The sequence below is a fragment of the Podarcis muralis genome, chromosome 9 (assembly GCF_964188315.1).
Source record: "Podarcis muralis chromosome 9, rPodMur119.hap1.1, whole genome shotgun sequence".
NCBI classification, from domain to species: Eukaryota; Metazoa; Chordata; class Lepidosauria; order Squamata; family Lacertidae; genus Podarcis; species Podarcis muralis.
In genome coordinates, this window is record NC_135663.1 from 2,841,040 (window position 1) to 2,854,909 (window position 13,870).

Genomic DNA, 13,870 nt, shown 5'->3' on the forward strand with positions numbered 1-13,870 from the left:
TGGTCTGAAGCTCAACATAAAAAAACCCGAAGATCATGGCCACTGGTCCCATCATCTCCTGGCAAATAGAAGGGGAAGAAATGGAGGCAGTGAGAGATTTTATTTTCTTGGGCTCCATGATCACTGCAGATGGTGACAGCAGTCACGAAATTAAAAGACGCCTGCTCCTTGGGAGAAAGGCGATGGCAAATCTAGACAACATCTTAAAAAGTAGAGACATTACCTTACCAACAAAGGTCCATATAGTTAAAGCCATGGTTTTCCCAGTAGTGATGTATGGAAGTGAGAGCTGGACCATAAAGAAGGCTGATCGCCGAAGAATTGATGCTTTTGAATTATGGTGCTGGAGGAGACTCTTGAGAGTCCCATGGACTGCAAGAAGATCAAACGCATCCATTCTTAAGGAAATCAGACCTGAGTGCTCACTGGAAGGACAGATCGTGAAGTTGAGGCTCCAATACTTTGGCCACCTCATGAGAAGAGAAGACTCCCTGGAAAAGACCCTGATGTTGGGAAAGATGGAGGGCACAAGGAGAAGGGGACGACAGAGGATGAGATGGTTGGATAGTGTTCTTGAAGCTACAAACATGAGCCTGACCAAACTGCGGGAGGCGGTGGAAGACAGGAGTGCCTGGCGTGCTCTGGTCCATGGGGTCACGAAGAGTCGGACACGACTAAACGACTAAACAACAACAACAATATCCAATTACATTTTCCCATTTCCCCCTTCCCTCCCACTCCCACCCTCCAAAGACTTCCCTCGGCTCCTCTCTCTGATTTGTTTATACATATTATTCTCTGCATGTTATAAAATTGTACATATCATTGCCTTATCTGTCATATGTTCTACTAATGAATTTGTGGATGTTTATTCAAAACCTGCCAAAGGAGTCCAAATCCTTTTGTGGTCTTTTTAAATAGTTTGTAAATAGTTCCTATTCTTCCTTGAAATCACGATTGTCCTTCTCACACAGTTTCTATGTCAACTTTGCCAACTTTGCATAGCTCATCAGTTTTTCTTGCCATTGTTTTTTCGTCGGGACCTCCTCATTCTTCCATCCTTGTGCTAACAAGACTCTTGCTGCTGTTGTAGCATACATAAATAGGTTTGCAGACTGCTTAAACTGTAACTCAAAGACATCCTTCACAAACCTGGCATCCTCCTAATGGTATTTGGCTGGGGCTGATGGGAATTGTAATCCAAAACGACCTGCAACAGACCTGGTTGATGAAGGCTACATTAAGACGAATGGAGTACTTAAGGAGCACTCATAGCGTTCATTATTATGCTCCTCCTGCTTTGTATGATAGGCTGGCTGGAGTTTTGTGGAGCATAGTTAACACAGCATTTGCACCCAGAAAGCCTCTGGGATCTCCAGCAGCAGCAAAGCAATGCCTGAGATTTTGAAGTGTGGGTGACTGTGTCAGATGACGCAGCACTGGGCAAGGCAGGGAATTCTCTGACTCAGTGAAAAGAGGGACAAAGAATTTTGTTCTGTCTGCCTTCTTAAGCAGACCGACCTAATTTGCACCTCCTGAACAAATAAGCAGCTCAAAATGTAATTATCATTTGGGTTTTTCGCATTTCCAAATTTTGTGATATGGTCCTTGGCTCAAATTAAATACAAATGCATTTTTTAAACAACAACAACACACACTTGTGTACTTTGTGATAAATACATTCAGAAACATGTGTGCCGAAATAAGATATATATCTAAACACTTAGTTGGTGTTTAAAACTCATATTTGAATACAATTTTTCATACTGAATTTTCTTTCTTGTCAAAATTCACACCTCAGCATAGAAATGGGATGGAATGGACTTATGAATAAACACATATGAAACACATGTGAAAGTGACATGGATGAGAAACCGACTAATCTACCCATCCTTAAGTACAAGGCAGTTTCATACGAATAACATCCCCCACCCAATTCTGCCCCTATTTGGATACCGTGGTGCTCCCATCAGCTGATTGTCTCTTGGCCTCAGCTTCTTCCTGCAGACAGATGTTCCTTCCTTCAACAGCTCCAACCACCTCCTACTTTGATACAGAACATTCTAGAACTCTTCCCATTCAGCTTCTGCTGCTCCCTAACTGGGACTGGCAACCAGCCAATCAGCATTCCACATAGAGCAGAAAGTCCGGGAGCCAGCGTGGTGTAGTGGTTAAGAGCAGTGGACTCGTAATCTGGTGAACCAGGTTCGATTCCCCGCTCCTCCACATGCAGCTGCTGGGTGACCTTGGGCCAGTCACACTTCTCTGAAGTCTCTCAGCCCCACTCACCTCACAGAGTGTTTGTTGTGGGGGAGGAAGGGAAAGGAGAATGTCAGCCGCTTTGAGACTCCTTAGGGTAGTGATAAAGCGGGATATCAAATCCAAACTCTTCTTCTTCTTCTGGGAAAATACTTAGTTTACATATTTGCTAGAAGCCTTATAGCTGGGCTGGAAGATTGGGAAAATATTGCCTAACAGAAAAAGATCATTTGGATGTCCTTCTGGAGTGAATATTTTGAATATCGAATAGACCCCTTATTTCCTCTGTTAAGGACCAACTGGTTTGATGGTTCTGTTTTCCAATAGATGATGCAGTAAAATATTATAAAAGCAAGGAACTGCAGAAAGAGTGGGGAGGGGAGCCGAAATAAAATATATATGATACATTGTTTGCTTTCCAAGTTTTTCTTTTAAAAATTTTGGTATGTTGTAAAATTAATTATATAAAGAATATATATGTGTGTGTGTGTGTGTGTGTGTATTTGTTGTTGTTTAGTCTTGTCCAACTCTCCGTGACCCCATGGACCAGAGCACACCAGGCACTCCTGTCTTCCACTGCCTCCCGCAGTTTGGTCAAACTCATGCTGGTAGCTTCCAGAACACTGTCCCACCATCTCGTCCTCTGTCGTCCCCTTCTCCTTGTGCCCTCCATCTTTCCCAACATCAGGGTCTTTTCCAGGGAGTCTTCTCTTCTCATGAGGTGGCCAAAGTCTTGGAGCCTCAGCTTCAGGATCTGTCCTTCCAGTGAGCACTCAGGGCTGATTTCCTTCAGAATGGAGAGGTTTGATCTTCTTGCAGTCCATGGGACTCTCAAGAGTATCCTCCAGCACCATAATTCATTCTTCGGTGATCAGCCTTCTTTATTGGTCCAGCTCTCACTACACACACACACACACACACACACACACACACACACACACACACTTCCAGGAGATGATTTATAGCCACCAAAAATTCTGGTGCTTCTCCAGAACCTGGGAAGAAGGTGTTGGGACAAAAATGCCTCAAGGATGAGATGCAAACTCTAGAGCATATCCCTGTGTTACTGTCTCCATCACCTACCTGTCTGAGCTGACATCCTTCCAACGGTGTGTGAAAGCCAACAGCCTCACCCCCACTGGACGTGAAAGCAGACTTGATTCCGAGTCAGGAGGAGGAAGCCTCCTACCTACCTTCTGAAACTTTTTTGTATAGAAAACAAAGTGTCCCTGCTCTGTGTGAGAGAAGCGGGAAGTCCCTGGCCTGATCACACTTAAGTGAGCCTCTCTGGAACTCCACAGCCCTGCTGGGCTCACACTAATACCCTCATACTCCCTCCTCAGTCATATTCAAGATGATGGAGAGAAATACACATGAGGATTTTTTTTTACATTTTTCAAAGCACAAAATGGTGGAAACCACAGAAGGGAAGAGGAGAAGACACAGGAGATGGACCAAAACAACTCTTAAGGACAGGAGAACACTATGGGACTAATCCAGATGTTCAAAGAAGTTAAGCAAACAAGGTGTAATTGGAAAAAGGAGTGAAATTGCTTGTTTGGATCTCAATATCTTGTTTAGAGATAGGATGCCAGGTGCACAGGGTTGCCTAGCAACAGTACAACACTGAAAGTCAGGCTTGCTGATTTATCCAACCTCACTTTTTCTCAGGAATGTGCATATGAGCAGAAACTGGTATAGAAGTCAAGTCTGCATTGCATTCTGTAATCTGGGGGCAACAAGGCGAGAGTCTGTGAGCAACTGTGTTTGGTGGGTTTTACACAGCGTAGTGTGAGCTAGCATGGTAAAGAGCTGGTGGATATCTCTGTATATTTGTTTCTTTACTTCTAAGACCAGAAGAACTGTATTACAGTAGTTAGTACATTTATCTTTGTCTTGTGAGACAATAAACACTTTATACTTAAACTTAGAACTGAACTGAGTGGGACAGAGGTTTTTCTTAACCAGGAACTCTGGAAAAAGATGACTACTGGAAAGCAGGAAAACTCTGAAGTTCAGCTGGAAGACCGCTGGAGCTGTGGATTCACTGTTAACCCCACTGGTCGAAATGTGGTGAATTACTAACTGATAGCGGGCCCATGCCTGGCAGGTTATAAGCCAACAGACGTCTGGAAGTCGTAATATAGAACAAGACAATGGAAACTGTCACACTCACAGGAAGACCAATTCTCTCAGAAATAAAGAGGAGAGAGACACCACTGCTCTGACTGCAGGCAGAGTTGGTCTGGGGGAAGTGGGGCGACTCCTCCCCTAGAGAGGCCACGAAGACCCTTCCTGTTGCCAATAGGGGGAGTCATCCCTAAGAAGAGTGTTATGTTCCCCTCCCCCCCCCCCAATCTGGTAAAATGTTCCCCTCCTGCAGGTATACTAAATCAATCTTCCTCCACTTGGTGCCCTCCAATGCAACCTGTTGGTTAGGGCTGATGGCACCTAGAAGGCACTGAGTTGGGAAAGGATGTATTGGATTAATTATTGCAACAGAACGTGGGCTACGACTGAGTCCTCCTTGCTTTATTTTCCAGGAGTTTCCATTATCTGAGGTTGCAAAATCAGGTCACCTGAGGATGCAGGATTGACAAAAGGCTTTTGAGTGCTGGTGTCAAAGACCTGATCTCTTCCATGCCCTTAATTCCATAATTTGGATCATTGACCATGGCTTCTATTAAAGGTGGGTCGATTCATTGTCCACGAAGAGTTTTAATTGAACCATCGTTTATCAGGCTTCTTCTTACATATGCTTCTTTTTTGATCAAGACGGGGAAAGTTCTCCCAACATCGCAGTGGTGTTGCACACTTTGCTTTTATTGCACCGACTGGTTTATAAAGGTGGTTGTCTGGCTTACCGACTGCCCAGTAACTGAAAAGAAAAGGAAGCACAAATCAATGAGTCAGTGAGAAGCAAATTATTATTGTTGTTGTTGTTGTTGTTGTTATTAATTTATTTATACCCCGTACATCTGGCTTGGTGTCCCTATCCATCAACATGGGGTGTGTACTTTATTTCAGCATTAAGAGATCTCCCCCTCTCAGAATCCTCAGATTCCAGGGCATTAAATGAAGCTGGTCTGAAAAAAGAAAAGGCTTCTTCACACAGCATGAAGTTAACCTGTGGAACTCACTTCAACAGGAGGTGGTGATGGCCACCAACATGGAAGGCTTTAAAGCAGAGGCTCCCAAACCTATGTGGCCTACCACCTCCTTTCAGAAAAAAAATAAAAATACTCAGCACCCCCCCCCCCCAGGAACCAACCTTTTTAAAGCAAACAAATAAAAGATGCAGTGAAAAATTTGCATTCTTTTATGTGTCTGTATTTCTACCCAGTGCTATTTTTCTAGAAAAAAAGATGCCGGAACTCACCATGAATGCCTCCCTCTTTCTCTTTGAACTGCACCCACCTGGGAGGTTCCATAACTCACCTGAGAGGTTCTGGAACCCACCTGAGAAGTCCCAGAACTGAGTTCCTGTGAGTTCCCCCTGAAAAAGCCCTGTTTCTACCTATATCCTACAACCTAATAAAGAAATATTAAAATTCCATGGAGCGGACCAGAGTTAAGACTGCCGGCTCAGTCCGATCTATCCCAGGGGCGGAGCCGGTGCCGCATCCTGCCTGTCATGGGCCAAATAGGCAGGCAGTCTGCGATCCACTTCCTGGGTCTGGGTGAAGCCCAAAAGTTCACCTTAGCCTGTGAAAACCTCTCCCCTCCAGTGCACTTGCCAGATCCAGGGGAACTTTTGCTGCCAACCCACAACGGAGCCCTACCTGGCAGTAAGCGTCATTACATAACAGATGAATCTTCTCTTCCACCCCACTTATTTTTATTCAACGCCCCCTTGGATTGTTCCAGTGCCCCCCAGGGGGGCAGTATCGCACACTTTGGGAAACATGGATTTTAAGGAAGATGACTTCTAGTGTTATGAGAGTAGGAGAAAACCTTTTCTCTATCCTCTTTCTCCACACTCATTAGTTCTGAGTGGACATAAGACCTTGCAGTTCCAGTAGATTCTTCATTCTGTAGTGCCAGAGCTAATTAACTGGGACAATGGTGGTAGAAAGCAACAATAACCACTGAATGATACTATGGAACAAAGCAAGCCTTGTGTACCTGCATTCCTACACTTTAGCAAGCATTTAAGAAGCAGTAGAATTCCTCACACTTATGTTTTCGTCTCTGTTCAAAGAGGCAAACTATCATATTTTAACAAGGTGAGGTCAAAAAGCATTGCTTGGTCTTCCCAAAAATGGAGAGGATCAAAACTGAGGGGGAGGCAAAGGGGACATGCTGTCGCCACCCTGCTCTAGTCATGGACTGGTCATGCTGTTCGGATGCCTGATTATCGTCTTCCAACGTAACTACTTTATTCTGAATTTAAAAATGGAAAGTGTAATGCCGGTGGCCAACAACAGAGGTTTAAAGACTCTCTCAAGGCAAATATTAAAGAATGTAGTATAAACACCGACAATTGGGAATCGCTGGCTTGTGAGCACTCCAGTTGAACAGCCTTTACTAAAGGTGTCATGGACTTTGAAGACACTGAAACTCAGGACAAAAGGGAGAAACATGCTAAGAGGAAGGCACATTTGGCGAATCCTCACCGTGATCAACCTATGTCCTCACTGAGGAAGGACGTGTGGATCCACTTACGGACTCACTGTTAAGACTGTGTCCATGGAAGACAATCTTACACAGCTACAAGAGATCGCAGAAGAAGAAGAAGAAGAACTGGGGTGATTTGAAGGACTACAGTGTCCATCTACATGGTGAGGGTGGAGAGAGACTGTGAGAAGGCAAGGGTGAGGGGGGCATTTGGCTATGTGGAGTCCTAGGTGGCTGGTGCCCATAAGTAGTGGCAGAGTGGAAGGCAAGGAGACAAACCATATGTGGAAGCAACGACTGGAAGAACCACCTCCACTCCACCCAAGATTGGTTGTAGGTATAAGAAGGCTGAGGACAGACTGAGGTTGGTGAGGCACATTTGCCCTACTGGACCAGCCCCCGCCATGTGGGGCGATTTCTTGTCTCAATGTAGAAGCCCTTCATTGTTGAGCATGAAACTACCATCAGGCCCCGTCAAACTACGCAGCATTATCATTTCTGATGAAGCTGGACAATATAATATTGCTTCCACCCTACAAAACTGCCTTTCTGACATGGAACATAAAATGCAATGGAAATAAAATACTGTGCTGGGTTCTAGATGCAGACAAAGGACAGGAAGAGCTTTCAATGAAGAGCAAAAAACTAATTCATAGCAAAGTTTCTACAATACAATAAACAGAGAAACGTTGCTTCCAGACTCACTATCGTGGTGGGAAAGTGTTATCTATCCATTTCCATCCAACGAAATGACGGAGCCCAATCCAGAAGTCATGCTGTTCGTCTTTAATTGCATTTTCCAGGAACTCCTGCTAAAAGCACAATCAGAAAGTCTTTCCTAGGAATGAGAGGCCAGAATCCACTCTCAGGTCATCCCCAGACTGGCCCCATCTGCACTGTGAAGTATCATACCACTTTAAACAGTCAATGCTTCCTCCAAAGCATCCTGGGAACTGTAGGGTTTTTTTTGGGGGGGGGGGCAAATATTTTTTTTATTGATTTTCATTTTTTCTTTACAAATTAAAAGGTAAAGGTACCCCTGCTCGTACGGGCCAGTCTTGACAGACTCTAGGCTTGTGCGCCCATCTCACTCTATAGGCCGGGGGCCAGCGCTGTCCGGAGACACTTCCGGGTCACGTGGCCAGTGTGACGAAGCTGCATCTGGCGAGCCAGCGCAGCACACGGAAACGTCGTTTACCTTCCCGCCAGTAAGCGGTCCCTTTTTATCTACTTGCACCTGGTGTGGCTTTCGAACTGCTAGGTTGGCAGGCGCTGGGACCGAACAACGGGAGCGCACCCTGCAGCGGGGATTCGAACCGCCGACCATGCGATCGGCAAGTCCTAGGCGCTGAGGTTTTACCCACAGCGCCACCCGCGTCCCATTCTTTACAAATTAGTCACTAATTAAAACAAATTTAACATTTTCCCAAATCTGACTTCCCATAAGCCTTCCTAGACGTTTTAATGATTCTCCTTCATGCTGCATCATATTTCTCGATTACTTCTAGTTTATCTTCAGACTTTACAAATAACCTTACAAAATGCAATATTTTTACTTTACAAACAGCTCTCCATCAATCAATTCCTGCACATACATTATTTAACATTTCCAGTTTTGACAAGTGAGGTCACTTATCAGATTCTCAATCCTTACTAAATCATTAATTAATGTTAATTAAAATATGACTTCCTCTCCTTCCATCTGCATATATAGAAACACAGCAATCCAGTCCAATAATTAGTCTTCTTGCTGCTCAGCTCCTCTGTCCCACATCACATGTAATCTGAAGTCTTTTTCTTTAAGATAGAAACTCCAAGGTCAACCATCTTGCTTTGTGTAATTTCCCACCAGTAAGATCATAGCAACCAGCCCACATTATTTTTTTTTTTTGGGGGGGGGGAGTGGGAGGACGACGACACTAACCACATTCTCCTAGATATTTCACAGTTCAAATCCATATTATAGCCTCTCCCCCAATCTGAGATTCTCAAATGGATATATCCCACCAATAGAAATACCAGTTCTTCTAGAAATCTGCTCCTTTCTAGCCCAGAATCCCAGAATTGTAGAGTTGGAAGGGACCCCAAAGGTCTAACCCCCTGCATTGCAGGAATGTCCTGTCCAAACTCACCGGTGGGGTTTGCTGTTAGCATGTGCAACAAGGCTTCCTCTATCAAGTTGGATCACTTGGGGTTCACTAAGTTCTTATTGTCTGCTCTGTGGGATGTAACCCACTGGTGCAATCAAATGCAATATTCTTATTTCCATAGCGTGAGCACAGGCAGGGGGACATCCAGTCAGTGTAGCTTCCTGTTCTGCTGGTCTGGAGCATCCTCCCCCTGGATGTGACCTGGGAGATGGGCATGGCCCTGGCTGACTCCATAAAAGAGCAGTCATGCAGCCATCCTATCTCTCTTGCCGATCTCTTGCTTGCTGCTCTCATGCAGCCATGTTGTAAATTTTGTAAATTTTGCTGTCTGCTGGCTTTCAGCCAGCAGCACATGAGCTCAATCTCCATGCGAGATGAACTCACAGATTGTTATGTAACTACTAAAGTAAAGCTTGCCTTTCAGGGATCAAATCGTGAACTGAAATGTGAGTAAACCTCTTGTTATTTCAAAAGGAAAGACTTGTTTCTTTATTCTTCTAAGAGGGATAAAAGGATACACCAGGAATAACCCATCTGGGCAAGCTAGATTGGATTACTTAACTAAAGTATGTACTGAGTTGAATAGGATCCAAAATGCAGCAGTCTGATTGGTTGTAGAACAATAGGATCCAAAATGCAGCAGTCTGATTGGTCCTAGAACAATGCAGGAGTATGATTGGTCTGCAGGAGCCACCCAATCGAGCTCCAGATAGAAGTGAATCCACAACCTGATTGGCCTACAGGAGAATTCCGGAATTAGCCAATCACGTGGGGCCTATTGTGTAAATAATGCATATAAAGCAGATACTTTGGGGAAACTTTCATTCCTCCTCACCACTACGAGCTGAATAAAGAGCATGAAATCCACTCTCGACTCTGAGTATATTTCAGATTCAAACAAATCTGCAAACTAGCTTCCTGCTATATTGAAGGGAATCTGTTCTGCTACATCACTCACTACGCAGGATAACACCAACACAATCCAAGAGTCCAAATTTTAATCTGCGTCACATCTTCATCTTCTTTGAATCCCTTCAGTTTAGGAGGGGAAAAGGCACAGTGGACTTAGAGACTGCTTCAATTGCAGAGGGCTTAGCACCCAGCACCTTACACACCTTTGCTTCCATGGAGGCAGGAACGGGTTCAGGAGATGACCGTGGGTATCTTTTCTCCTTTATATCCCTCAAGGAAGTACGGGAGGCAATTCAGCCTCAGGTTACCCCCCTCCCCTGTGCCAGAGTCTTTCTCACGAATGGGAGAGACGCCACTATTGGCACAGACTAGAACAGGAAGTTAGGAGCTGTAATTTCTTGTTTGGTGCTGAGAGTTGTTAGTTGTTAGGAGAGCTCTTTTCCCCTCAGATTCCAAAGTGGGTTATCTATCCATCCCACTTCCCACAGAACTCTGGGAATTGTAACACTGTGAGGGGAATAGGAGGTCTGCTAAAAAGCTCTCAGTATCTTTAACAAACTTCCCAGGATCCTTTGGGGGATGCCATGACTGTCATGTTTTAAATGTATACTGCAGCTATGGCCAAAGTATCTTGCCCAGGAAGGCTTAAAACCATCAAATTGCAAAGGTTTATTCATGCCATTTCTATATACAGTGTTCAGCTAGCTTACCTCCTCTTTTTCATTTTCAATAATAACCAGTTTGGATTTTTGACTCTCACAAAAGCTGTCTGCCTGACTCCAGTCTACTAGTCCTTCATCAAATAAATAGAGAGCCTCTTTATATACCTGCCACTTTTGAGGATGATTTGAAGTGAGGTCATCTTTGAATCCAGCCAGAAATTGGGAAGGGGGGGAGGGCGGAGAGAGAGAGGAAAAAACGACAACAGTTTTAGATGGACTGAAGGTCTTACAGATTTTATTATTATTATTACAGTGGTACCTCAGTTTAAGAACAGTCTGGTTTAAGAACGATTTGGTTTACAAACTCCACAAAAACGGAAGTAGTGTCCTGGTTTGAGAACTTTAACTTGGTCAAAGAACGGAATCCAAACGGTAGAAGGGCACTGGTGGTGGGAGGCTTCATTAGGGAAAGCGCACCTCGGTTTAAGAATGGTTTTTGGACTTCCAGAACCGATTAAGTTTGTAAACCGAGGTACCACTGTATTTTAAATAAAGTCATTATGAATTACATACTGATATTTCATTTCAATCCAGCAAAAGACATGGTAGCTAACATTCTGAAAGGTTTGTTCTAATAAAGATCATCTGAAGGCATCCCTGTTTAGGGAAGCTTTTAATGTTTGATGTATTACAATATTTTAATATTTTTTTTGGAAGCCGCCCAGAGTGGCTGGGGAAGCCCAGCCAGATGGGCGGGGTATAAATAATAAATTATTATTATTATTATTATTATTATTATTATTATTATTATTATTATTAAAGGACACATTTAAAGCCAGGTCATTTGTCCTCCTTTTCCTTCCCATTCCAATGTTTGCATTCATCAACAGATTGGTAATGCTATGAAGATTGTGTGGCACGCCCAATCTCTGCCGAGTAGTAGCAAGATTCAGGGAGGTTGCATATGCTTGCCCAGGGTTGTGTTTCCATTGAGAAAATTGAGGAATAGTGGAGGTGAGTACTTAAGAAGTATGGTTTATTTGACACGTATTTAGATGAGATGCTTTAGATGAGATTCTTGCATAGCAGCGGGTTGGACTAGATTACGCTTGGGATTTCCTTCCAACTCTACAATTCTATGATTTTGCTTGCAGATAAATTCTTCAATGGAGGAGGTACAGAACATTATACCCTCAACATCATCATCTTAAGAATAGCTTACTGATTGCAGACTCGACTTCATTTGCTCTGTCAGCCCATATAAGCAATTCACCTGCTAACTTCTCAGCTTCAGCAAGTATTTCAGAATCTGAAAGGTTTGGATAATTTAGGTCAGTGAGATCTCAAACAGCTGTTCAACTCTATAAAAAGGCTGTTTCCCTATAACTTGTGACGGGCCACATTCTAGCATTCAGGGTGGTCTGTAATCTGCTGAGCATTGATCTGATAAACTGTGCTCTGGAGATCTTAAGAGAGGTGTTGTGATTCTATTGCTTGTGTGCTAAGAATTCACCTCTGCACCACTTCTGTTTGTTACCCAGGTGTGGGACCACCTTTTAAATAAACCACAGAACCAAGGAAATTATTTCAAGTCCACCATCCAGATTTAGAGACCCAGTGTTTTTATTTAGTTGTACCTTGGATCTCAAACGCCTTGGCTCCCAAACAAATCAGCTCCCAAAGGATCAAAACCCGAAAATGAGTGTTCTGGTTTTCAAAAGTGCTTTTCGAAGCTGAACATCCGATGGGGCTTCCATGGCTTCAGGAATTTCCTGCAGCCAATCAGAAGCCGCACTTTGGTTTCTGAATGATTTGGAAGTCGAACAGACTTCCGGAACAGATTCCAATCGACTTCCAAGGTACGTTTGTATTTTATTTATCTATTGCAATAGGACAGAGCTCAACCCAAGGCGCTAGTTGAGAAGGTCTGTCCCGAGGCGCTTCAGAACAAAAGCTTATATTGTAGTTCAAACACAGCAAACAAAGAGTCACCAAACATCTTCTCATATGCCAGGAAAGGTTACAAGCCATGGGATAGAAAACATGTATAGTGTCTTCCTACTCTCCACTTCCCCTACTATCACCTTGGGGTTGACCAGAAGTGCCTAGGCCTTTTGCTGTTTTTAGGTATTGAATGTCCCACTTTGCTCTGGCCACCTAGTCTATGATCAGTCTTTAATAACACTCCTCCATCAATCTTTCAGGAAACTGCCAAGGATTTCTGCTTAACACCCTGGTACTAACTCATAGGAAAACATCCTGACATTTCTGCTGCTTCCAGGGTCAGATAAAGAGAGACTCACAAATGCAGAACTTACAGAAATCAAGCCTCATACATTTTAAAAGGTTAAATGCAATTAATATGAAACACTGAAACATTATTTAAATAAAATATATACACATTGCCTGACTGTGAGGCTGGTGAGTGTGGGCCTCACCCCATAGGCCAGGTGGAAAGGGCCTTGCAGGGAGCGGCCTCTATGCCTCACAGTCAGGCAATGTCACTCCGGTCTCATGAGGAGCCTCTTCAGTGGGGCTGGTGAGTGTGGGCTCGCCCCATGGCCAGATGCAAGGGCCTTGCAGGGAGCGGCCTTCACACCCCACAGCCGGGCAATGTTCCTCCGGCCTCATGAGGAGCCTCTTCAGTGGGGCTGGTGAGTGTGGGCTCTGCCCCCTGGGCCAGGTGAAAAGGGCCTTAGAGAGGTCTTGTGAATTATCCAACACTCATAGCTGTCAACTTTTCCCTTTTTTAAAGGGAAATTCCCTTATTCCAAATAGGATTCCTCGCAAGAAAAAGGAAAAGTTGACAGCTATGTCCAACACTGCATCCTGCCCTGTACTTTGTGGTTAATTTTGGATGAAGACACGAGCAAAGTGCTTGCACTAATGCACTCAGCAATATGCTCTCTTTACTGCTCTCCTTTCTGCCTAGTTAAAGCTGGGGGCGGGGGGCAGTGGCATATGACTCCAGGGTGTGCACATTGTGGTCTTCTTGTTGGGCTAAGTGCAGTTCAGGTTGGTTGTTGGGTGCCATGGCACTTGGATCATTTTGCAGGTCTTAGAATGGAGTCTTGCTGATGTTCTGGTTTGGGGCTGAACCATTGTCTTTTGGGTACAAGAACTCCAGCACAGCTGAGAATTGGCAAGTGGGCCAAAGTTCAACTCGTAAACAGTACCTAGGTGCAAGAGAACCTTGCCCTGTGGTTTTCAGTAACTGGTATTCGAAGATATACTTCCATTAAGAGTGGAAGAACCTAGTCATTGTGGCTG

General features: G+C 44.1%; 1 long non-coding RNA gene across 2 annotated transcripts; it reads right to left on the reverse strand.

Annotated features, from left to right (window-relative positions):
- Positions 1-3,663: 3,663 nt before the first annotated feature.
- On the reverse strand, positions 3,664-12,995 carry LOC114604772 (uncharacterized). Of its 2 annotated transcripts, none has more exons than XR_003708425.2 (4): positions 11,823-12,995; positions 10,649-10,800; positions 7,582-7,685; positions 3,664-5,137 (listed from the first exon to the last, which is right to left on the reverse strand). It is a non-coding gene; the product is annotated as an uncharacterized LOC114604772 (long non-coding RNA). The 2 variants fall into 2 exon arrangements; XR_003708424.2 differs by having other exon boundaries at positions 7,582-7,688.
- Between the last annotated feature and the right edge of the window lie 875 nt (positions 12,996-13,870).